Consider the following 26,029-nt stretch of genomic DNA (forward strand, 5'->3'; position numbering starts at 1 on the left):
GTAGCAGCGGCGTGATTCCGGACCGAAGCGCCTAGAACTGCTCGGCCACAAGGGTCGGGTACCAATCGTGTTCATCGTATGGCTCTGCAGCAGCAATTTGGGCAGGAGTTGGCACCACACTAACACACTAAACAGTTACAAATCGGTTACTTCAAGGACAGCCCCGAGCCAGACGCCCTGTAGCGTGCATTCCACTGACCCCAAACCACCGCCATTTGCGACTTAAGCTGTGTCAAGGGAGAGCTCATTGGAGGGCAGGCTGCAGGTCTGTTGTGTTTTCTGAGGAAAGCTGGATCCGCCTCGGTGTCAGTGCTTGCTCTGTGTTGGTCAGAAAGAGGCCAGTTGAGGGCCTGCAGTCAAGCTGTCTGCGTGGTCGACACACTGGACCTACACCTTGAGTTATGGTCTGGGGTGCGATTTCGCATGATAGTAGGAGCACTCTCGTGGTTATTCCATGCAACCAGACTGCCATTCTGTACGTCAGTCTGATGATTCGACCTGTTGAGCTGCCATTCAGGAACAGCATTCCGGGGGTGCTTTCCAACAGGATAACGCTCGACAACATGCTCTCAGAGTGTCGACATGTTGCATTCGCCTGTTGAATCACCAGATCTGTCTCCAATCGAGCACACATGAGACACCATCGGATGACAACTATAGCGTTATCCACAAACAACATTAACCGTCCCTGTACTGACCGACCAAGAGCAACAAACGTGAAACTCCATCCCACAAACTGATATCTGTCACCTTGTAAGTAGGCTGTTTAGGTTTTTATGTTGGTAACGCCACGTAGCGCTCTGTATGAAAATCACTGACTGTGCTGTGTGCAGTCTGTGGCTGGATGGACTCATTGCTGAAATATTCGCTATTGTAGTGTTGGGCAGTTGGGTGGGAACACCGCGTAGCGTTGCGCAGTTGGAGGTGAGCCGCCAGCAGTGGTGGACGTGGAGAGAGAAATGCCAAAGTTTTGAGAGGTTGCTATAAGCGGACGATCTGGACGTGTGTCCGCCAGAAAAAGGAAATTAGTAAAAATGGATGTCATGAATTGGTATATATATAATGACTTCTGAACATTGTTAAGGTAAAAATGTTGTTTGTTCTCTATCAAAATCATTCATTTGCTATGCCTGTCAGTAGTTAGTGCCTTCAGTAGTTACAATCTTTTATTTAGCTGGCAGTATTGGCGCTCGCTGTATTGCGGTAGTTCGAGTAACGAAGATTTTTGTGAGATTAAGTGATTCATGAAAGGTATAGGTTATTGTTAGTCAGGGCCATTCTTTTGTAGGGGTTATTGAAAGTCAGATTGTGTTGCGCTAAAAAAATATTGTGTGTCAGTTTATTGATGATCAGAATAAGTAAAGAGAGAACTATCTGAGTACGTTCAGTTTTATTCAGCTGTCTTTGTATCAAATAACGTAAAAGTTTACTAGCATAGTCATTCATAATTTTTCTAAGGGGACGTTTCAACCTGTACAACACAATGCATGCACGACTGCATGCTTGCATTCAACATTCTGGTGGTTACACTGGTTATTAATAAACCAACATTTCATATCTGGAGTGGCTTATCTTTCGCCTACATTAACCTGTGATCTTGCAATGTTAATCACTTAAATATGTTATCTAGACAAATTTCACTACTTTAAGTTAATTATTTTTTTGGTGTTAAGAATTTTTTCCTTCTGTTTACTTGACCCTAGTCACTGCCTAGCTGAGACACGATGCACTTTAACCGACGGTTCCAGCCTTCCGAGAAGGCATAGAATGAAATAGTATTAGAGAATAACATGCCGTCGACGACACACAAGCTCAGATGGAGCAGGTACTATCGGCACTTGTGCTGGTCGCAGCATTCCGTTTTATGATTTCTACAGCTATGGCGAGAGACGGCTGGCAATTTTACGATATTGCCTCAGTAATTCAAACAAAATTATTATACGATTTCAACCGGCAAAATCTTCCATCCAGATGTTTCATCTAACTGCAATGATGATCACTGGTCTGAAGAACACCGACAGATCAGTATCGAGATAGTGCCGTTTGCCACGGTACTTCAACACAGCCAAGGAGGATTCTAATTTGCCTTGTAACTGTTGAATTGCAGCCAGGAGGATCCTGTCCAGAATTACAATCAATTAAAGCAAGCAAAAAAACTGTGTGAGAAGAGAGAGAGGGACCATTTTTATTGGCTGTTGGTACCAGACACCGTACATTCGATTAAAATTTCCCCGAGAATATTTATTATCCACTAGAATCTATAAAAGTGCCTGTTAATCACATGCGAACACCTACATTACCGACAGTAGCATAGAATCCATGGACAGACATTAAGGAGAGATGACATAGCGTGTCTCAACATTTACTTCCCTTTTGAACCAAGGCTAGATGAGATATAAAAATTAATACGGAAGAGTTACTATGCACCAACATCATATGTTGATGACCTTATTGGACAGTTGCTTAGAGAATGTAACTGACATAATTGGAATAACAGTACACTTATCATACTTACAGGACATCATCTATCACACCTAATAATGGGCGTGTAATAGTCCGAAACCGGTTGTTGTCTAAACATTGAACAATAAAAAATCCTACGTGTGAAATGGTATTTTCATGTCTACCGTTAAATTAAATACACATTGCACATTTATACACTACGTTAATAAACACACTATTTTTAGGAATGAATATCAATTCTCAGCTAAACTAATGTGAGTACATTTGTCAATCAGTTGTGCACATAAAAAAATAACACTGATAATTACTGCACAAACAGCTTTGTCCAAGATCACGGAACAAGATCTAGTCTGAATTCACATTCACCAAGAAAGCATAACCATGAAACTCGAAAGAGCATTTAGTACCGAGGAATAAAACTCTACAATGAACCGCACACGTAAACGAAACATATTGCCAAAACAAACATGCTTAAAAAAAAGACAGTATCAGTTAAGAAATACGTTCGATAAATTGAAGGATTACTTAGATAATAACCACTAGGGGTTCGGTAAAAACGTAACATAAATAAATAATAACGATAACACAACCTACATCATTTCACTCAACACTTGCAGGTTGTTTTCCTTCTTCTTTGTTTCCCTTTTCTCTTTTCTAGGAACCATACTCCTAAGGCTATACGATGTATAATATCTACATCTACATGGATAGTCTGCAAATCACATTTAAGTGCCTCGCAGTGGGTTCATGGAACCGCCCTCACAATAATTCTCTATTATTCCAATTTCGTACAGTGCACGGAAGAAACGAACACCTATATCTTTCGGTGCCAGCTCTGATTTCCGTTATTTTATTATGATGATCGTTTCTCCTTATGTATGTCGGCGTCAACAAAATACTTTCGCATCCGGAGGAGAAAGTTGGTGATAGAAATTTCGTGAGAAGATTCCGCCGCAACGAAAAACGCCTCTCTTTTAATGATGTTCACACCAAATCCTATATCATTTCAGTGACACACTCTCCCCTATTTCTGCTCTTCTTTGAGCTTTATCGATGCACCCCGTCGATCCTATCTGGTTAGGATCCCACACCGCGAAGTAGTATTCCAAAAGCGGACGGACCAGCGTAGTGCAGGAAGTCTCTTTCGTAGGTCTGTTACATTTTCTAAGCGTCCTGCCAATAAAGCGCAGTCTTTGGTTAGCCTTCCCCACAATATTCTCTATGTGTTCTTTACAACTTAAGTTTTTCGTAATTGGGTTTTCTAGGTATTTAGTTGAATTTATGGCCTTTAGATTAGACTGATTTATCGTGTAATCGTAGTTCAATTGATACCTTTTAGCACTCATGTGGATGATCTCATACTTTTCGTTATTTGCGGTCAAATGCCAATTTTCGCACCGTACAGATATTTTTTTCTAAATAGTTTTGCAACTCATTTTGAACTTATGGTGAGCTTACTAGCCGATAACCGACAGTGTCAACTGCAAAAACCCTAAGACGGCTTCTCAGAATGTCTTCTAAATCGCTTATATAGATGAGGAACAGCAAAGGACCTATATGACTACCTTATCAACTTGTCAACTAACAACTGAACTCATCATCTCACTCAATACAGAGTGGTGCTTACTCAGTTTTTTCAGGCTAGGAGACGGGAAGTTGTTTCGCACAAAATGGATACGAGGCATCGTCGCTATGGTGCTAACGTCAGCTGATGTGTGTGTAGTGCGTGTGGTGAGTGGGAGTGAGAAATGATCAGTGTAGCACCAGTCTAAATAAACTAAATAACCTTCCAGAACTAATTTTCACTCTGCAGCGGTGAGTGCATTGATACGATACTTCCTGGTCGGGACTCGGGACTGGAAGCTGGAACCTTCCCCTTTTGCGGGCAAATGCTCTGCCAGCTGAGCTAGCCAAGCACGACTCATGAACCATCCTCCCAGCTTAACTTCCACCAGTACATCATCTGCTACCTTACAAATTTCACAGTTCTCCTGGGAAACTTGCAGGACTAGCACTCATGGAAGAAAGGATATTTCGCAGACATGGCTCAGTCACAGCCTGGCGGTGGTTTCCAGAATGAATTTTCACTCCGCATCAGAGTGTGCGCAGATATGAAATTTTCAGTGGAATGAGTTGCAGCTGGAAGCGTAACCTGGTGTAAGTGATGGCGCGTCCGGTGGCATTTGAACACAAGGTAGGAGCTATAAACCATTAACAGCCGCGTTTCGCACACAGAGAAATAGTCAGAGGCCGCAATTGCGTTGTGCTGCTAGGCAATCACCATAAAGCAGCAATATCTCAGTGGGCACGACTTTGTACTGCCACCTGCCGGAAGTAACTTCCAACACACTCTGCTGCCCAGCGACTACATTCAGATGCTTTTTACGAGATTTTCCTGGGACTCGCAATTTCGGACAGACCATCAGGCAGCTGATATAGGCTACAAAACCAGCTTTTGCATGCTGCTCCGTTTTCAAATACACATGAAGCTACAGGAATACACTAAGAGCTACAGCTGTTCATCATCAGTAGCATATATAACATATTAGTTGTAAATATACTGGTGTCCAAAATTAAAGCAACAAACTAGTATTTCCCCGTTCTGTGACTAATTCACGATATAATCGTGCGAACTGTCAACAGGTGTCCAGCACGGAAGATGGCATTCTGGTCAACGGACAACCACGCCAACGATGACGTTAGGGCGCCTGTGAAAGAGGATAGTGCTTGCCGGGAAATCCCACATCCGCAGTCGCTGTGTATACAGTCACAGACGGTGCAGTATGGCACAGAGAAGACGCCTACAGATCTCTGCGGTGGAGGGCCATAGGAAGAACAGAAGCAGGGCAGTCGCAGACTGTTGTGGCCCGATGGCTTAATGTAACTTGTTTTTTTTTTTTATATATGGCGACAGTTTATAGAGATCGAAATTGTATCCCGAAGCCGGGGAGCGGCCAACTACGTGTAACATCCGAAAGAGTGCACAGTCATTTGGCTGTAAGCGCCTTAGTACTGCATTGCAACTGTCATCCAACCTCGCAGCATCCACTGGACGCGTTGTACCGAGTCAAACTGTGTACAGAAGGCTTCGGCATAGTACCCTTTTTTGTCGGAGACCTCCTGCATGCATCCCTCTGACGCGCCTTCACAGAAGGGAACGTCTAGAGTGGAGCCGTCAACATGCCACTTGTACATTCGAATGTGGGCCAATGTTCTTTTCACAGATGAGTCCCGATTTGATCTGGACAGTGATTCTGGGCAGATTCTCATCTGGAGGGAACGTAGAATACGATTTCGGGACCCAACCACTTGGAAAGAGATTGGTTCAAAGGGTTCAAATAGCTCTGAGCACTATGGCACTTTACATCTAAGGTCACCAGTCCCCTAGAACTTAGAACTACTTAAACCTAACTATCACACAGATCCATGCCCGAGGCAGGATTCGAACCTACGACCCTAGCGGTCGCGCGGTTTCAGACTGAAGCGCCTAGACTTCGTGTTGATCGACCTCATAGAGAACGGGTGGTTCATGTTTTCTTGGAAACGGAAGATACTGCACGTATAGCGTGGGCTGCTCGCTCTCCCGATTTGAATCCCATAGAGCACGTCTGGGATGCACTAGGGACACGGGTTGCGTCACGTCAGCATCCACCAACCACTCGCCAAAACTTGCAAGTAGCGCTGTAGGAAGAATGGGCGTTATTGCCCCAACATGAGATTGTCGACATCATTCAAAGCGTGCCCCGTAGTTTGTCAGGCCTGTATTGCTGCCAGAAATTGTCAAAAGCGATACTGAGCGCATTAACCAGTTGTTGGAATGTGTGTGTAAGCGCCATCAATTTGGAAAAAAAAAACGAAGAACATTTTTGTCTACCGTTATGCATGGTGCATTTGTTTATGTTCTGTAATCTTTGTATTGTTTCTGCTGTACTACCACCTGATAACACTGTTTCGTAGCAAAATAAACTCAAGCTTGCAAAATTTCGGTTTGTTGCTTTAATTCTGGAGACCAGTACAGTTTAAGGGGGTAGTTCCCTTTGAACATTTTTAAAAAATCGATATTTTGCTTACAATGTGCTTTTGGGATGTCTACTTTATTGTACTGTTCATCCACTGTTCAGCAGAAACTCCGTAATCGAGTTAAAAAACGATTTATGGAAAAGTGTCTCCGAATACCGTTCAGGGCGGGAAAAAATAGTCAACATCGCGGCCAGTGTGACAGCATGTAATTTCAACGACGCCTAACACGCATTATGGAAATTACGACCGGCCTCAGACTTGGATTCGGGCCAACTTCTGCACAGAAGTGCATCGAGAGAGAAAAGCTGCGGATGACGAAAGCTGCCAAATAGGCGCACAGGACCACCACGGCCACGAAGAAGATGGAGGAAAACCTTCTTCTGGATCTGGGAGGATGGCTGTGTGGTGCAGGGATCGCTGACTAGAGTTATGCTTAATTTAACTACAAAAAATGCAACCCAAAAATTTAAACGCGTTTTTCTGGAAGCTGCGTTTTTCAAATTTGCGGGAAACATAACTTGAGAACGATACATGCATTTTCATACCACAGTTCTAAACTGAATTCTCTATCAGAGTACTTAGCCGCTTAGAGATATATTCAAAAGTCTATTTCCGGTGCACGCTTTTCTCTCGATTTTGTGGGCGAAGAAAATAGCTTTTGTTTGAACACGTCATCATTTTGTTAGAACTTAACATTTTTAAATTATCCTGTGTATACTGATTTAAAATATATTCAAAATGACGTTTACCCGAATTATTTTGTTGCAGTACCGGTAGGTAGACTTCGGCAATTCCCGCCGACTACCAATGTTCCGGCTGTTAAGGGTACTTCCGCATGGTGCAGCGGTTACAGGGAGCGCCCGATTTGGACACACAAAAATGATTTCTTAAACGGAAAGAATAAAACTTGCCATTACTCTGTATTTTACTTGGAAAAAATATCACGAAAATCACCTATGTTTCATGCGTTCAAAGAGGGCTAGCCCTTAAAAGGAAAAACATTATTAATGTTAGACGCAACCCAAAGAACAACTGAAATCAATTAAACACCCATTTTTATTAAAACATGACATGATTCTACTAGAAAACTGAAGTCGTACTGGAATTTATTACAGGATAACATAATCTACTTACTCGACCATTGCTGGAATTACAGAGTATATCAGCGTATCGACAAGTAGATATAGATTTTACATTCCGTTTTTATACTTTACTGTTGTTAGCCTTACATTTCTAGCCACACAGTATGCTTTAGTATTTGTTCTTACTTGAGATAGTATCAAGCTCTGAAAGAGACTGCATTTACAGTGATATTTTTGGTGAACTGCAGCAAGCAAATTGTGTTTCTTTATTATGTATCTGTATTTATAAGTTTCTTTAAATCTTCTGGAAATTCTTTTTTATTTTGGGTTCCATACAGCTCAAGAAAACTTTATGTGATAGTGAAAGCAGGTCATTAATTGCCATGCGAACAAAACGGATAAATCCTGCACTAAAAAAGATACAAATATCTAGGATGGGAGAGATGTATTTTTCGAACGAAAGCACTATATAGTCTTAACTGATGTTAACGCAGGGGTGAGAGAGGTTTCTTTGGCGAAATACACTCGTAATATATACCCAAAGAAGGTGTTTTGTAAAACTCTCAAGCAGTCCATAATTGCGTATAATTCGTCTAGGACCCATCATGAACTTGGAATAACGCAAGAGAGAGCGTTCAAGAAACTGCAGTGAGAGATGCTACGGGCAAGATGTGTACCATGTAAAGTGCTATTTTCAAAATACTTAGAGCAATGTGTTGAAAATCTGTGATGTTATCCACAGGTTAAAAATTAGAAGAAGCGGTGGTAAATAGTTACAAATAGAGGATGTTCAAAACAGTACAGACCGGAAAAATATTTCGTGCCCTTGAACTAGGCAATCCATCTTACATCATCCTTAGACCGGACAGCTGATGTAAGGTGGGTCTCCTATACGAAGGCGGATGGAATATTTTCCAAATCTACGTCATTTCACCCTCCCTGTATATGACGATAAATTATAAATGGCGACCGGAGAAAGTGGAACATCAAGATATTAACTGTTCGTCTATCTGCTCCCACATCAGAGTGAGTGAGGAATACACACACAGCTTTTCGTCGGTTCAAAACTTCATGTAAGATTCGCAAAACTACCGTTTTACGAATATTTTAATTTTAATTAATTACCTCTATTAACAAATCCACTTTGCAATGAAAAAAAAAACCAGTTCATAACAGTATTTTTGCTCAATCACACACTACAACAAATTTATACAATTCATATCACGTCTGGCCAACGACCTTGCCGAAGTGGTAACACCGGTTCCCGCCAGATCAGCGAAGTTAAGCGCTGTCGGGCTTGGCTAGCACTTGGATGGGTGACCATCCGGTCTGCCGAGCGCTGTTGGCAAGCGGGGTGCACTCAGCCCTTGTGAAGCAAACTGAGGAGCTACTTAATTGAGAAGTAGCTGCTCCGGTCTCGGAAACTGACGAACGGCCGGGAGAGCGGTGTGCTGACCACATGCCCCTCCATCTCCGCAGCCAGTGACGCCTGTAGGCTGAGAATGACACGGCGGCCGGTCGGTACCTTTGGGCCTTCATTACCTGTACGGGAGGAGTATATCATGTCTACTGTGTACAATTAGACCATTACCAGCTACACATCCTACCTTCTTTCACATAACAACATTCGTTTTTGAATCATGCACCATTTATTTGCTAGATCCACATTGTCAAAGATACACAATTGTGACCACCCGATAAAAGTGTGAATAACGAGCTTTCTTAGCGTGGACCTCTGCAGTACGTGCAGAAAGATAGTCAGTGACGTTCTGGAAGGTATCAACAAGGATGTGGAACCATGCCTATTGCAGTGCAGTGGTCAGCTGCGCTAGATTTCTCGGCTGAGAATCCGTGACGTTAACAGGCCGTTCGAGGTGCTCCCACAAATTCTCGATTGAGTTTAAAGCTGGAGTGTTTGGTGAGTGGGGGAGTACGGTAAACTCATGCTGGTGCTCTTCGAACCACGCAGGTACACTGAGAGCTGTTTGACACGTTGCGTTGTCCTGCTGGAAGATGCCATCGTGCACAGGAAGAAAGAGACTGCATGTACAGGTGGACATCGTCCACAAGGATAAATGCATATTTGTGTTGATGCATTGTGCCTTCTAGAATGACGAAATCACCCAGGGAATGCCATGAAAACATTCAAAATGGTTCAAATGGCTCTAAGCACTATGGGACTTAACATCTGAGGTCATCAGTCCCCTAGACTTAAAACTACTTAAACCTAACTAAGCTACGGACATCACACACATCCATGCCCGAGGCAGGATTCAAACCTGCGACCGTAGCAGCAGCGCGGTTCCGGACTGAAGCGCCTAGAACCGCTCAGCCATGAAAACATTCCCCAGACCACAACGCTTTGACGATTGTTGCACAGTGTTTGCTTTCTGACGGTTCATGCCTTAACGCCAACGGCCATCCATCCGATGGAGCATAAGACGTGATTCATCTGAAAAGACTACCTGTCGCTACTCAGTGGAAGTCCAGATGCGGTATTGGTGTGCAAGTTCCAGCCTTCGTCGCTGATGAACAGCAGTCAGCATGGGTGCATGACCCAGGCGCCTGCTGCGGAGGCCCATACTCAGCAACGCCCACTGAACGGTCGTTGAGGAGACACATGTGGTAGCCCCTTGGTTGATCGCGGTCAGTCGCTCAACAGTTTCACGTCTATTCACCCGTACACATCTCCGCAACCATCATTCATCCCTGTCACCTATGGCCCGTTACGCACCCCAACTGCCTTGGCTCCGGTTTTTTTTTGTGGTTTTAGGGCGCACAGCTACAATGGTCATTTGCGCCCAGACTAAGTTAGGAATGCACCGCGAGTCACAAGGATAAAACACCAACTAAAAGGGAGAATTAAAAAAAGCATAATCAAATGTCCTTAGACAGGTTTGCAAGTTGATAAAACGAAGAACGCCAGCAGCTGCTCCTGGGTCATTCGCTAAAATGGCATCCAGAATACATGGCAGGCAAAGATCAAGACGCATTGTATTAAAATACGGACAGGACGTTAAAATGTGGCGGACCGTCAGTAATTGCCGACATGGGCAGAACGGCGCCGGCGCAGCTGTCAGCAGATGGCGATGGCTGAACCGGCAGTGTCCAATTGGTAACCGGGCCAAAACGACCTCCTCCCGCCGAGAAGGACGTGAGGAGGACGTTCAAGCCGCGGGAAGAGGTTTCAAGGCCCGAAGCTTGTTGTCCGTAAGTGCAGCCCAATCGGCATGCCACAGCGATAAAATGACCCTGCTACAGTCTGATGAAGGGACACAACAAGAAGCTGTCCGAGGCTGGAGGACCGTAGCCTTGGCCGCGGCATCTGTAGCTTCGTTCCCAGGGATACCGACAAGGCCAGGAACCCACATAAAGCTAACTGGAGAACCGTCGTCCATCAGCTGCTGAAGAGAGCGTTGGATCCGGTGTACGAAAGGGTGAACCGGATACGGGTCACTGAGGCTCTGGATGCGCTCAGGGAATCGGAGCAGATGACATAAGCAGAATGTCGGTGGCGGCAGATGTAAAGAACAGCCTGGAAGAGGGCAAAGAGCTCAGCTGTGAAGACCGAACAATGGCCATGGAGCCGGTATTTGAAACTTCGTGCCCCGACAGTAAAACAACACCCGACCCCGTCATTGGTCTTAGAGCCATCTGTATAAATGAAGGTCATATTAATGAACTTCGAACGAAGTTCGACAAAACGGGTGTGGTATACCGAACCGGGGGTAACCTCCTTTGGGAGCGAGCGGAGGTCAAGGTGAACGCAAACCTGAGCCTGGGGCCAAGGTGGCGTGTGGCTCTCGCCCACTCTAAAGGTTGCAGGGAGTGAAAAATCGAGGTGTTGAAGGAGGCGACGAAAACGAACTCAAGGGGGTAGCAGGGCAGAGACATACAACCCATATAGACGGTCGAGAGAGTCGTCAAAAAGGGAACGATACGATGGGTGATCGGGCATTGACAGTAGCCGACAGGCGTAACGACAAAGCAGTATATCGCGCCGGTAGGTGAGTGGCAATTCACCGGCTTCAGCATGAAGACTCTCGACGGGACTAGTATAAAACGCTCCGATCGCAAGACGTAAACCCCGATGTTGTATGGAGTTGAGGCGGCGTAACATGGACGGCCGTGCAGAGGAGTATACGAAGTTCCCATAATCCAGCTTGGAGCGGACGATCGACTGATATAGGCGAAGTAGAACGGTTCGATCCGCTCCCCACGACATACCACAGAGAACACGGGGGACATTTATAGAACGGATACAACGGGCAGCCAAATATGACACATGTGGAGACCAGCTAAGTTTCCTGTCAAATGTAAGACCTAAAAATTTTGTTGTCTCCACGAATGGGAGAGCAACGGGACCGAGTCGTAAGGACGGTGGGAGAAACTCTTTGTAGCGCCAGAAGTTAATACAGACCGTCTTCTCGGCAGAAAAACGGAAGCCATTGGCGACACTCCAGGAGGAAAGACGTCCAAGAGACCGCTGAAGACAGCGCTCCAGGAAACATGTACGCTGCGCTCTGTAATAGATGGTAAAATCGTCCACAAAAAGGGAGCCTGATACATCATCTGGGAGGCAATCCATTATTGGATTGATCGCTATGGCGAAGAGAGCGACGCTCAAAAGTGAGCCCTGTGGCACCCCATTCTCCTGGCGAAAGGTGTCTGGCAGGGCAGAACCCACACGTACCCTGAACTGCCGATCCATTAAAAAGGACCGAATAAAAAGAGGGAGGCGACCGCGAAGGCCCCATGTATGCATGGTGCCGAGAATGCCCGACCTCCAACAGGTGTCGTAAGCCTTCTCCAAATCAAAGAACACAGCCGCAGTCTGGCACTTCCGCAATAAGTTATTCATAACGAGGGTCGCCAACGTAACCAGATGGTCAACAGCAGAGCGGCGCCTACGAAATCCACATTGTACATTGGTAAGTAGGCGTCGAGATTCGAGCAGCCAAACCAAACGAGGGTTAATCATTCGCTCCATCACCTTACAGACACAGCTGGTAAGCGAGATGGGTCGATAACTGGAAGGCAAGTGCTTGTCCTTCCCCGGCTTAGGAATCGGTACAACAATAGACTCGAGCCAGCATGCGGGAACATGTCCCTCAATCCGGATGCGATTATGAGTACGAAGAAGGAAACCGTTACCCGCAGGAGAAAGGTTCTTCAGCATCTGAATGTGAATAGAATCAGGCCCTGGAGCGAAGGACCGTGACCGGGCAAGTGCATTTTCGAGTTCCCGCATGGTCAATGGGGCATTATAACTTTCACGATTCGAGGAACGGAAGTTAGGTGGCATAGCCTCCTCTGCCTGTTTTCGGGGGAGGAAGGCAGGGTGGTAATGAGCGGAGCTCGAAATCTCTGCGAAAAATTAGCCGACATCCTCAGGGGCCACAAGGGCGTCATTCGCGACCGTCAAGCCAGAAACTGGTGAGTGGACCTTAGTGCCAGATAGCCGGCGCAGGCTACCCCAGACAACAGAAGAAGGAATAAAACTGTTGAAGGTGCTTGTGAAAGCATCCCAGCTGGCTTTCTTGCTTTCTTTAATAAGACGACGACACTGCGCACGTAATCGTTTATAATTGTTACAATTCGCCACTGTAGGGTGGCGTTTAAAGGTGCGTAAAGCACGTCGACGAGCACGTAAAGCGTCTATACATGCTGCGGTCCACCAGGGGACCGGTACGCGACGTGGAGAAGAAGTAGTGTGAGGGATGGTATATTCAGCAGCAGTGAGAATGGCTTCCGTGAGGTGTGCGCCCTGACTATCGCAGCTTGTGAAGGTTTGATCCTGAAAGGTCGCCCTGGAAGAGAAGAGCCCCCAGTCTGCTTTGAAGATGTTCCAACTAGTTGAGCACGGAGAGGGGGTATGATGCAGGAGATGGATACCACACGGGAAATGGTCGCTCGAATATGTATCAGAAAGTGCATACCACTCAAACCGGCGTGCAAGTTGGGTAGTACATACAGAGAGGTCTAAATGGGAATAGGTGTGAGTTGTGTCCGAAAGAAAAGTGGGGGCGCCAGTATTGAGGCAGACAAGATTGAGCTGGTTGAAAAGGTCTGCTAACAGGGAGCCCCTCGGGCAGGATGCTAGAGAGCCCCAAAGGGGATGATGGGCATTGAAGTCTCCAGTTAACAAAAATGGTGCAGGTAACTGAGCAATAATTTGAATCATGTCTGCCCTGGTAACGGCAGACGACGATGGAGTGTAAACGGTACAAATGGAAAATGTAAAAGTGGGGAGAGTAATTCGGACGGCAACTGCCTGCAGGCCGGTGTGCAGTGTGATGGGATCATAGTAGATATCATCCCGGACCAGCAACATAACCCCTCCATGAGCCGGAATACCTGCCACAGGGGGTAGGTCAAAACGCACAGAGGTGTAGTGTGCCAAGACAATTTGATCGCATGGGCGTAGCTTCGTTTCCTGGAGGGCTACTACGAGCGGACGTTGCAAGCGGAGGAGCAATTTTAAGTCCTCTCGGTTGGAGCGAATGCTGCGAATATTCCAGTGAATAAGTGCCATCGTGAGAATAAAAAGAAAAAGAAGATGCAAGAAGGGGTCACCTCGAAGGCCGCTGAGGGCCCGGCTTCGAGCGAGCACTGCCGCCGCTAGCAGTCATCGTCCATTGGTTCTATAGGTTCATCGGCCATCTTGTTAAGATGGCCGGGAGGGGGAGCTTCCTCCGCCGGTGAACGGCGAGACGTTCGGCTACCAGCGGTGTGGCCAAGCGAAACGGATGACGGTGTGGGGCGGCAACCGCTGGGTGGCGCAGGAGAGCCGGTTTTGTGTAGCGCCATTTGGCCGTGCATGGTGTACTGTAACCGCAGCGGCACGTGAACAGTTTAAAAACGAAGCCATTTCGGAATTGCTTCCACCCTTGGCCCAAAAGCCAATGATCATGTCGACTTGCACGTCAGCTAGGTTGCTCGGTCAGCATAACAATAGCGACTGGACTGTTTTCTGCGCGTCACGGGATCTTCATTGGAGGTGGACTTCTGCCCGGTTGTGTATGGAGTGTCTGGCCTTGCGGCTTCTCGTCCTAAGTCTGAGTTGGAGAGATAAGTGGACGTCGTGGGACGGTTGTCTTCTGGGTGATGCGTCAGTGGAGTTCTTCACTGGCTAGCCGATCCATTCGACTAGGAGGTCCGGCCATCGGGGTGACGCTCGAAAGGGAACTTTCCTCCCAAGCGCTCGTATTTTCGGATTGTGCGAAACTTGCGTCTTCTGATAGAAGAGTTGTGCCGTCTCGCGGAAACGTTCTCGTAGCCGCGGGGCTCCGGCCATCAGGTGTGCAACAGCCGAAGGGAAGTTGCGATCCACGTGGAGTGCAAGCCGGAGCGCTCGATTTTGCAGGTCCTGCAGCTTTTGGACGTGATCGTCAACAGCATTCCCCTCTTTTCTGCGTTTTTTTTTAAGTAAGAGGTGGAGCCCCTCCAAGTCCACACCGGCACGATGGCCAACTCAACAGGTCTACTGCCATCTCTGCATAAGGGTTAGCATTCACTAAAGTGAGGTGTCGCAGGATGTGGGTACTGCGATGTTTGCACACGTCTGGTTAAGGTTAACCATTAATACGCGCTCATCTGGAGATAGATTGGGTCGAAGTCGAACGAAGGGTAGCGGTTTGAAGGGCAGAGGGAAAAAAAGTGCCAAGGCAAGAGCCCTCTGCGATAGTTAGGTCGGGTGGTAAGAGCAGTAGCGGATGTCTTGCTGCCTGCGATAGGTCATGCAAGGGTAGGCTTTGATAGTAGTGGGTATCATGCATGTCGATACCTTTGACGTTGTGCGGTTGTGTTGCTCGGAGGCTTGCGCTGGGTGACGCTGTTGAGCTCTCATTCAGCGTCAGCAACCTGCAACAATTAGGTTTATTATCGTTTTTGTGTCCGATAGGTCATATATCGGATGCACAGAGTAAGGTAATGTTGGCGGTTTGTTTGTGCGTCAGTGGCGAGCTCGTCGGTGTCCCTGCTGTGGCCTGTTGGTCGCCTCTAATAGCAGCTGGTAATTACCAGTCAGTGTTGTTGATATGCAGGGGCTTGCCGACGTTTGTCGCTTGTTTGTGTATGTTAGTTTACCATAGGTGTCTATGCCCTAGCTAGCAGTGTCTTTGGTCGCTTGTGCTTCCGCCTATGGTTGTGTTCGTAGTTTCCCAGAGTGAGGATGAACGTTAACGTCGCTGGACCGTGTATTTCTTCTCTAGCCATTTTCATCTACTCTAAAACGATACCACGCAAAAAAAAGTTATTTTGTTTACAGGTGTACTTATTATGTAAATAACGCTAAATTATTTTGTTATATAGTACCCCCGAAATTTCTCTCAGAATGTTTCCAATTTTTCTTTACATGTGTGAATGTTTTGTTTTGGCTTTGTTTTAATACGCCAACAAGATCAATCAAGTACTCACAAAAATTGTATTGTCTCAAAATGTGATACCAAAACAGTGTTTCATACGCCACAAAAGACAGTGAAAATGAACGATTATAATACACACTAACTGAACATACAAATCAAAACAACTGATTCACCTTGTAATTTCCCCCCCCCCCTCCTTCCTAATTCCATCTATTGTCCGCATTAGTCTTTTATGAAGATTTGAGACGAGCAAAGATTACAAAAAACTTTCTAATTTACTTAATTTTTTTGTGTAGAGATGGCTCCAGTTCTTCTTGTCTGGGGGTCTGATTCTTGAAGCTGAAAATGTCACATTTTAGGTCCTCACAGTTGGATTGAAATAAATAATTTTGAAGAATGTTGTAGCAGAACTTTTGTTTTTACGTTAATATATTTTCTCACATTTTAGTATATGATTTTTCACATTAACAAATCCGAAATTATGTTGCTCGCACAAAATTACAAAAATTCGTCCGATCAAATCAGAAGCATACTTAGGACTCCCACAGTCTGAAAAAAACAATATTCCAAAAGGTTTACAATTTTTCTTAACAAATGAATTTCTACTAGTTCCTGTTACATTTTTAATTCCAGTTATTATTTAATAAAGGGATCCAGACATATGTATAGTAAAGAGTGCAGGATTGCGTAATTAATAACAGAAATTTTTAGTGCGCAAATATTTCGCAGTTTCAAATGTTTCTAAATAAATAATTATAAACTGAGCTAGTACTTATGGATTGTAACATCGAGACGAAATTTTTTTATATACTAAATCCTTTATATAAGTTTTAGCTTGAAAAATAGCGAACTATGTATAAAATTATATGAAAGTTTTCAGAAAAGCAACTACGGTGTGTTGACCTATTCAAAATTCGAATAATAATACTGGTATTAGCAAATACTGTTAAAGAAAAAGTAATGCTAGCGGAAGACGTCCCGTTACAACTTGTTATTTGCAACTATGTATACCTTTTGAAGGTAAAAATAAAAGGTTTGTGTTATTAAAACAAAACAAAAACTCGATCGCTCTTACTGGCCTCAGACTTTATGACGTGAAGAAGTGTAGAACAGGGTCACCATAGACTTCTAACATCAACCCTCTCTAATAATCTCGCTCTGACGTGGCGTCAAACTGTAATCTTCCTTTTTTCTTCCTTCCGTGAAGTCAAATAAGAAGTTACCCGATAGGATAAGCAACTAAAATGACATGAGAGCCGCCGAAGTGGCGTGAAAGCGAAAGGCTTCTACATTTATTATTTTTTCTGTGTAGCGATAGTTACAGTGGTCTCACCTGTCCAAGATACTGTCAGCCTACCAACGCGTTCGTCGTCCTTCACTGTCCCTCAGCCGGCACGAAGACATTTGTATCACCATGTCCGTGTTCACTCACTGTGCGACTTCTGAATCAGTTCAAAACCTTTGTCGCTGAAAAAACGTCTTGAGGCAAAGTTCAACTGCTACTACCTGTAACACCTTATCTCCCATCTCTCCAGTCTGATACACACACACACACACACACACACACACACACATACACTTTTATTTCTCCAAGGTGTCGTCCGAAAAACGGAGTTATTGCGAAGGTCGCAAACCTATGGACCACACTGTGCAAACAGATCATTTTTATAGTCACCGTATTTTTTTAATGTGTGCTCACACATTACATACGAGAACAAGTTGATCCTTTACTAGTACAGCCATTTACTTCCCGAATCTTATACATCTACATCCTCCTCCCGCACTCTGCAAAATCACTGTCGGGTAACAACGCGTTACCTCCTCCCACACACGCCTCACGGATGTGCCTTGTCAGATCAGAGGACCCACGACAGTATCCTTATCTGATCACCGTTGACGATGGCTAAAAAGAATTTGTGGGTGTGTTTGAGGGGGGGGGGGGGGGGGGGGAGGGGTGGAGGGATAGTGGTACTCGAAGTACCCGTCAACAAACACTGAGAGGTAGGTTGCAGAGTGTAGATATCCTCGTTTGGTCCATCCTATTTTCCCCTGACACAGTGACGGCCTGTGAAAAAAATCTGTCGACATCTCGTCGTATCCGCCTACACCTACACTGACGTACAAAAGTCACGGGACAACGATATGCATGTATACAGATGGCGGTAGTAGAGCATACACAAGGTAGAAAAGGACAGTGCATGGGCGGAGCTATCATTTCTACTCAGGTGTTTCATGTGGAAACGTTTACTACGTGATTATGGCACGACGGGAATTAACAGACTTTGAACGCGGTATGTTTCTTGCAGCTACACGCATTGACATTACATTCCGGAGTTCGTTAGGCAATTCAATATTCCGAGATCCGTAATGTCAAGAGTGTGCCGAGAATACCAGATTTCAGGCATTACCTCTCAACACGGACAAAGCAGTCGCCGACGGCCTTCACTTAACGACCAACAGCAGCTGCTTTTTCGTAGAGTTATCATTGCTGACAGACTAGTAACACTGCGTGGAATAACCACAGAAATTAGTGTGGGACGTGCGGAGATCGTACACGTCAGGAAACAGGCGAAGTTACGCGTCAATCGGCTACGGCAGCAAACAGCCGACGTGAGCGCCTTTGCTAACAGCACGACATCGCCTGCAGCGCCTCTACTGGGGTCGTGACCATATCCGTCGGACCCTGCACGACTGTAAAACCGTGACTTGTTAAGATGAGTCCCGATTTCAGTTGGTAAGAGCTAATGGTAGGATTAGAGTGTCGTGCAGACCGCACAAAGCTATAGATCCAAGTTGTCAACAAGGCTCTGTGGAAGTTGGTTGTGACTCCATAATGGTGTGGGCTATGTACACGTGGAATGGACTGGGTCCTCTGGTGCAGCCGAACCGATTGTTGACTGGAAATGGTTATGTTCGGCTACCTAGAGACCTTTTGCAGCAAATAATGCTTAATTTTTATGGATGACAATGCTCCGTGTTTCCCGGCCACAATTGTTCGCAATTCATTTGAAGAAGATTCTTGACAATTTGAGCGAATGATTTGGCCACCCAGACCGCCCGACATTAATCCCATCGAACATTCATGGGAGATAATCGCGAGGTCAGTTCGTGTACAAAATCCTGCATCGGCAACGTATTCGCAGTTGTGGACGGCTATAGAGGCAGCATGGTTCTATATTTCCGCAGGGAACTTCTAAGGATTGGATGAGTCTGTACCAGGTCGAATTGCTGCACTATGCCGGGCAAAAGGAGCTCCGACACGATATTAGGAGCTATCAAATGACTTTTGTCAACTTAGTGTATACTCTGGAAGCCTCCATATGATATACGGCCGCCGATGCTTCGTATGCCGTTGTAACTTCCCACCTTTCCTTACATCTACATCTACATCTACATGACTACTCTGCAATTCACATTTAAGTGCTTGGCAGAGGGTTCATCGAACCACAATCATACTATCTCTCTACTATTCCACTCCCGAACAGCGAGCGGGAAAAACGAACACCTAAACCTTTCTGTTCGAGCTCTGATTTCTCTTATTTTATTTTGATGATCATTCCTACCTATGTAGGATGGGCTCAACAAAATATTTTCGCATTCGGAAGAGAAAGTTGGTGACTGAAATTTCGTAAGAAGGTCTCGCCGCAACGAAAAACGTCTATGCTGTAATGACTTCCAACTCGTGTATGATATCTGCCACACTCTCTCCCCTATAACGCGATAATACAAAACGAGCTGCCCTTTTTTGCACCCTTTCGATGTCCTCCGTCAATCCCACCTGGTAAGGATCCCACACCGCGCAGCAATATTCTAACAGAGGACGAACGAGTGTAGTGTAAGCTGTCTCTTTAGTGGACTTGCTGCATCTGCTAAGTGTCCTGCCAATGAAACGCAACCTTTGGCTCGCCTTCCCGACAATATTATCTATGTGGTCCTTCCAACTGAAGTTGTTCGTAATTTTAACACCCAGGTACTTAGTTGAATTGACAGCCTTGAGAATTGTACTATTTATCGAGTAATCGAATTCCAACGGATTTCTTTTGGAACTCATGTGGATCATCTCACACTTTTCGTTATTTAGCGTCAACTGCCACCTGACACACCATACAGCAATCTTTTCTAAATCGCTTTGCAGCTGATACTGGTCTTCGGATGACCTTACTAGACGGTAAATTACAGCATCATCTGCGAACAGTCTAAGAGAACTGCTCAGATTGTCACCCAGGTCACCCTACTGTAGTTGCGAATGGCGCGCAGTTTGCACGAAAAAGGCTCGTTGTGGCCAATGCACAGGTACAAGCTGGAAATAATTTTAATGAACATTAGGCATCTCCGACAATAGTTAAATGAGTCTGGGACTGTTTCTGGCTTGTGCTAAATTTTTGAGGGTCGACAAACCACGAAATTGTTAGCCTTTTTCAGTTTTTCGCTCATAACTTAAAAACGATACATCCTACAGAAAATTTCCAAAACACCAAAATGACTAAAAATTATAAAATTGTGCGTAGAACGACCTACTTAAAAGTTAAAATCGCTTCAGCATTTAGTACAATCTATCGTCAAAGATCGGAAATTTTTCCCGTCTTGGCGGAAAAGTGAGTTATGCTTATTTTTCAACGCTTTTAACTCAAAATCGGCTACTCCAAATGAAACGTATGGTTCATGAAGATTTTAGAGCATCAAATTCGGCGACAAAAGAGCTCTTTTATTTTAAAATGCGCTCACTCTTTTGCAGAGATACAAATGAAAACGTGAAAGCATTCGAAACGGTAAATTCCAGTTAATACTTTTTTTCGAAGCCATTTCTAAGCGCGAAATCATCGAAATTCTTACAAATATTCAAATTTAAATACAACTTAGTTTTAGTCAGGTACCTAAGTACATAAGCAGTTAGTTCTATGTATTAATATTAATTAAGCATCATGTCAGTCCAAAATGATGATAATTGGAATTAAAAATGAAATAAACGTATCAACAGAAAGGTTTCATTAATGGAAAAATTCTATAATCACAATACAAAACTGATGAGAGAGATTTTTTTTAAACATTCTTTAAGCCATTATCGTTCTGTATTTGCATTCTTTTATTTATCTTTTTAGCTGGCCGGCGTGGCCGAACGGTTACCTTTTTATGTTTTTCTGCATTTCGGGGAAGAGTGCCGACCTTTGGCGATAGATTGTGGCTAAATCGCTGAACCGATTTTAACTTTTTACTAGGTCATTCTACGCTCAGTTTTATGGTGTCTCATTTCAGTATTTTGGAAATTTTCTGTAGGGTATATCGGTTTTAAGCTATAAGTGAAGAACTGAAAGAAGTCCAACAATTCCATGGTTATGCTGCCCTCAGAAGTTTAGCACAAGCCACAAATTGTCGCAGTCTCATTTAACACGTATTTGAGAGGCCTAAAGTCAATTAAAGTTATTTCGAGCTTGTGCATATTTATTGTTCAACAAATGTTAGGGGCTGCCTCCAGAACTGCGGAGCCAACGGAATACCACCGCAGATTATCTTCCCTGCATAATGCAGTCTCCATTATATGTACAAAAATGGTTCCCTCTCATATTAAATCAGAATCCGGAGGTAAAATAGTTCCCCACTGGGATCTCCGGGGTTGAGGGGGGGGGGCGGCAACTTGAAAGGAGATAAAAAATCAAAACGAGAATTGGTACCTGGAATGTTAGAACTCTGTCATAAGCAGGAAAACTAGAAAACTTGAAAGAGAGATGGAATAAAATCATATGGAATTCGTAAGAGTTGCTGAGGAAGATGGAATGGATGTGGAGAGTTACGGTTAGGTGAATATGTACTGTACTACTCAGGAGGAGAAGTAAAAGGAATGAATGGAATGCGAATGATTATGACAAAGGAATTTCCTAAATGTGTGGAATATGTGGACTATGCAATAGACCGGGTTATTGGTGTAAGCCTGAAAGGAGCACAAAACGATTTACTGGTTGTCCAGGTGTATATGCCAACTTCAGAACATGATGACCAAATTGTAGACGAAACGTACAATGTAATCGAGAGAATAATGGACGAAAATAAAAAATGCTGCCAAAATGGTAATGGAAAACTGGAACGCCATTGTGGGGAAAGGGAAAGAGGGAAACAAAGTAGGCAGTCATGGTCTTGGAAAGAGAAATGATAGAGGTGAATGGCTAATTGACTTTTGCAGGGAAAGGCAGCTGACAGTGGCAAACACAAGGTTCAAGAATCACAAGAGGAGGCTCTACATCTGGAAATCACCAGGGGATAAATACAGAAATCAAATCGATTTTATACTGGTAGGAGGAAGATACAGGAATGGAATCAATAAGGTGCACACATTACCTGGTGAAGATATTAATAGCGACCACAACTTACTTATGGAAGAAATAGAAATAAGAATGAAAAAACTGAAGAAGGCGACCATGGTGAAGAAGTGGGATCTAGAAAAGATAAGATCCAACAAAGAACAAATTACAGAAATGCTGTTACTTGAGTTTCTAGACACATTACGAGACGAAGGACCACCTGATAATGTCAACGAGTATTGGAATACGCTGAAAGAAGCAATCATTAAAGCAGGGCAGCAAACTATACGATATGTAAAAGGTAAAAGGGCAAAAAAACCAGGGGTCACACAAGAAATGATTTCCAAGATGGAGAAGAGAAGAAAATTTAAAAACTAGAACACTGAAGATGCAACAAAGATGTAATCATCAGTTATCTATTACATTAGCAGGTCCTTTGCCTCTCCATTTCCTGCGATCCATTGCTTCCTTCTTAAGGCTGGTGTATGTTGCACCGTCCATCATGTCATCCAGTATCTGGAATCTCTTCCTTCATCGCTTCCTTTTCCCTTCTACATAGCCTTCTAAAACTGTTTTTATCAGTCCCTCATTCTTTCTTAAAATATGCCCAAACCAATTTGTTTTTCTTCTCTTTATTACATCTAGTGAGTGTCTTTTCTCTCCCACTCCTCAGTACCTCTTCATTATTTACTCTGTCCATCCAACTTATTCTTTCCATCCACCACCATGTCCAGATCTCAAAAGTCTCCAGCCTGTCTCTGTCTTTCTTCCTCATAGTCCATGTTTCAGCGCCATATAGAAGAACACTCCATACAAGACATTTTATAAGTCTCTTCCTGAGTTCTCTGTCCAGACCGCTGCAGAAAATCCTCCTTTTCTTATAAAGCGCCTCTTTTGCCATTGCTATCCTTGTTTTAATTTATGTGCTGCACTTCCAGTCGGTGTCTATCCTGCTTCCAAAATACTTAAAATTTTGCACCTGTTCTAGTATTTCTCCATTCAGCATAATTTTTATTTCCTTATTTCCTCCTAGTGACAATACTTTTGTTTTATTTGTGTTAATTTTCATTCCATATTTTCTCCGTTAGTTTCAATGGTGTCCACCATATCCAGTAATTCTTTTCCCCCTGTGGCTGGAAGGAAAAGATGTACCGAAGGTTAAACAATGAACTGCGAAGAGAAACAGAGCAGGCTAGGAAAAAATGGCTTAAAGATGAATGTGATGCAATTGAAGAACTGGACAGGAAGGGAAAATATGACTTGCTAGAAAACAGAGTAATAATAAAAAAATATGCTGAATGGAGAAATATTAGAACAGGTGCAAAATTTTAAGTACCTTGGAAGGAGGATAGACACCGACTGGAAGTGCAACACAGAAATTAAAACAAGGATAGCAATGGAAAAAGAGGCATTTTATAAGGAAAGGAGAATTTTCTGCAGCTGTCTGGACAGAGAACTGAGGAAAAGACTCATAAAATGTCTTGTATGGAGTGTTCTTCCGTATAGCGCTAAAACATGGACTTTGAGGAAGAAAGACAGAGAAAGGCTCGAAGCTTTTGAGATGTGGACATGGCGGAGGATGGAAAGAATAAGTTCAAATGGGTCTGAACACTATGAGACTTAACATATGAGGTCATCAGTCCCCTAGAACTTAAAACTACTGAAACCTAACTAACCTAAGGACATAACACACATCCATCCCCGAGGTAGGATTCGAACCTGCGACCGTAGTGGTCGCGCGGATCCAGACTGAAGAAAGAATAACGTGGATGGACAAAGTAAAAAATTAAGAGGTACTGAGAAGAGTGGGAGAGAAAAGACATTTATTATATGTAATAAAAAGAAGAAAAAGAAATTGGATAGGCAAATATTAAGAAAGAATACCGGACTGACAAAAACAGTTCTGGAAGGTTATGTAGAAGGGAAAAGGAAGCGAGGAAGGAAGGGATTTCAGATACTGGATGACGTGAATGACGGTACAACATACAACAGCCTTAAGAAGAAAGCAATGGATCGCAGAAAATGTAGAGGCAAAGGACGTGCTAATATAGCAGAAAACTTATGATGATGAATCTCTACAAGACATTTACGCCCTGGACTGAAGAGTATTCCCAGTTTCCTCTCGCACACTTGGTCCTTGGACTTTTGTAACCACGTTCTTGCTATTTCTTAGGGTATGTCTTTGGGCGTCTGCATTCCAGTAATGTTGTCCTGCCAGTCAAATATGCTTATGGCCATTGTAACACCCATCTCCGTATATCCTCGATGTCCTCCGTTAGCACCACCTGATATGGATCCCATACACTACAGCAGTATTAAAGCACGGCCAGCAGAAGCGTTTTGTATGGAACTTCTTTTTCGGAGGGACTACTTTTTCCCAATAGCCTACCACTGCCATTCATTTGCCCAAAAATGATCATATGTTCTTGTTCCATTCCATATGCTAATTCTTACTACCGAATTTTTGCATGACGAGAATGTTTCGGTTGTGGCTGATTAATCCTGTATTTGAAGGATACCAAGATTTTATGTTTCTCGAATAACAGGCCTGTACTAGGTGCCAGTCTTTTCACCTGTCTGATATTTTCTCTAGCTCTAACTGTATATTAATGCAATCCTATAGGAATAGAATTTCCTCATGGATTACTACATCCTCTGGGAAAAGTCTGATATTCCAACTAAGACTATCCGCAATGTCATTAATGTACAAGGTGATTCCATAATGATGTTAAAAAGTTTCAAGGATGATGGAGAAGGGTAACATATCACGGACCCTGGTCCGTGAACGTCCGAGTCGAAAGTTATAATAGGAAAAGTTCTGATGCCTACGACAATGTACCTTTTCTACTGCCAGCTCTTTGCATTCTATACTATGGGAAGAGGTGGCATGGACCAAAACAAGAAAAAAATGCCCAGTTAACATGGACGCTAAAGTGTATAGCTTAAGAGCTATGAATACTTGTTCAGTCTAGTAGAAATATTTCACACTATCAAAGATGAACAAATGCTTGTAGCTGTTAAGGTATGCACTTTAGAGCCCACGTCCAGTAGGTAATTACTCCTTCTTTCGGTCCATATTACCACGTCCCTAAATATGGAAAGCAACGATCTGGCAGTAGAAGTCCACTATCAAAGGCATCAGAATGAGCTTCGCTTATAAAACTTTTGGCTCGGTCGTTTCCTGATTAGTGTTCCTTACCTTAAATTGGTACAGTTACGCTGCTCCATGATCCCTGAAAGTCTGTAACAACATCACGGTACCATCCTGCACAACATCAACTGCGGCGGTCCTAATACATGCCCCTGTGACATACCAGATTGTGTGACTTAGTGTTGCGTAGATGGCTCCCCATACTGCTGGGTCCTACTTGTCAGGAAATTTTCGATGCTGTCGCAAACTTGTCTAGTTGTCCGCCCCCGGTAGCTGAGTGGTGCCGACACGGTAGCTCAGCGTATTCGGTCACAGGGCTGCTCGCCCTCTGTAATAAAAAAAAAAAAAAAAACTGACTAAAGGAATCAAAGATCAACTTGAACGAATGTCTTGTGACGTCCACCCAGACCAAACACAACGAACAATACCGAACAAAAACAGAAAAACAAGTGGTCAGCGCGACAGAATGTCAATCCTATGGGCCCGGGCTTGATTCGCGGCTGGGTCGGAGATTTTCTCCGCTCAGAGACTGGGTGTTGTGTTGTGCTAATCATCATCATTTCATCCCCATAGACGAGCAAGTTGCCATAGTGGCGTCAAATAGAAAGACGTGCATCTGGCGAACAGGCTTCCCGGCGGGTGGCCCTAGTCACA

General features: G+C 44.1%; 1 long non-coding RNA gene across 1 annotated transcript in view; it reads right to left on the reverse strand.

Moving 5' to 3' along the window:
• LOC126354747 (uncharacterized) overlaps positions 1-26,029 on the reverse strand; it is a 298,459-nt gene that overhangs the window by 260,594 nt on the left and 11,836 nt on the right. The window contains exon 2 of the long non-coding RNA XR_007565379.1: positions 15,352-15,428. This is a non-coding gene — a long non-coding RNA (uncharacterized LOC126354747). The remainder of the gene's footprint in view (positions 1-15,351; positions 15,429-26,029) is intronic.

The sequence above is a fragment of the Schistocerca gregaria genome, chromosome 3 (genome assembly GCF_023897955.1).
Source record: "Schistocerca gregaria isolate iqSchGreg1 chromosome 3, iqSchGreg1.2, whole genome shotgun sequence".
In the NCBI taxonomy this organism is placed as follows: Eukaryota; Metazoa; Arthropoda; class Insecta; order Orthoptera; family Acrididae; genus Schistocerca; species Schistocerca gregaria.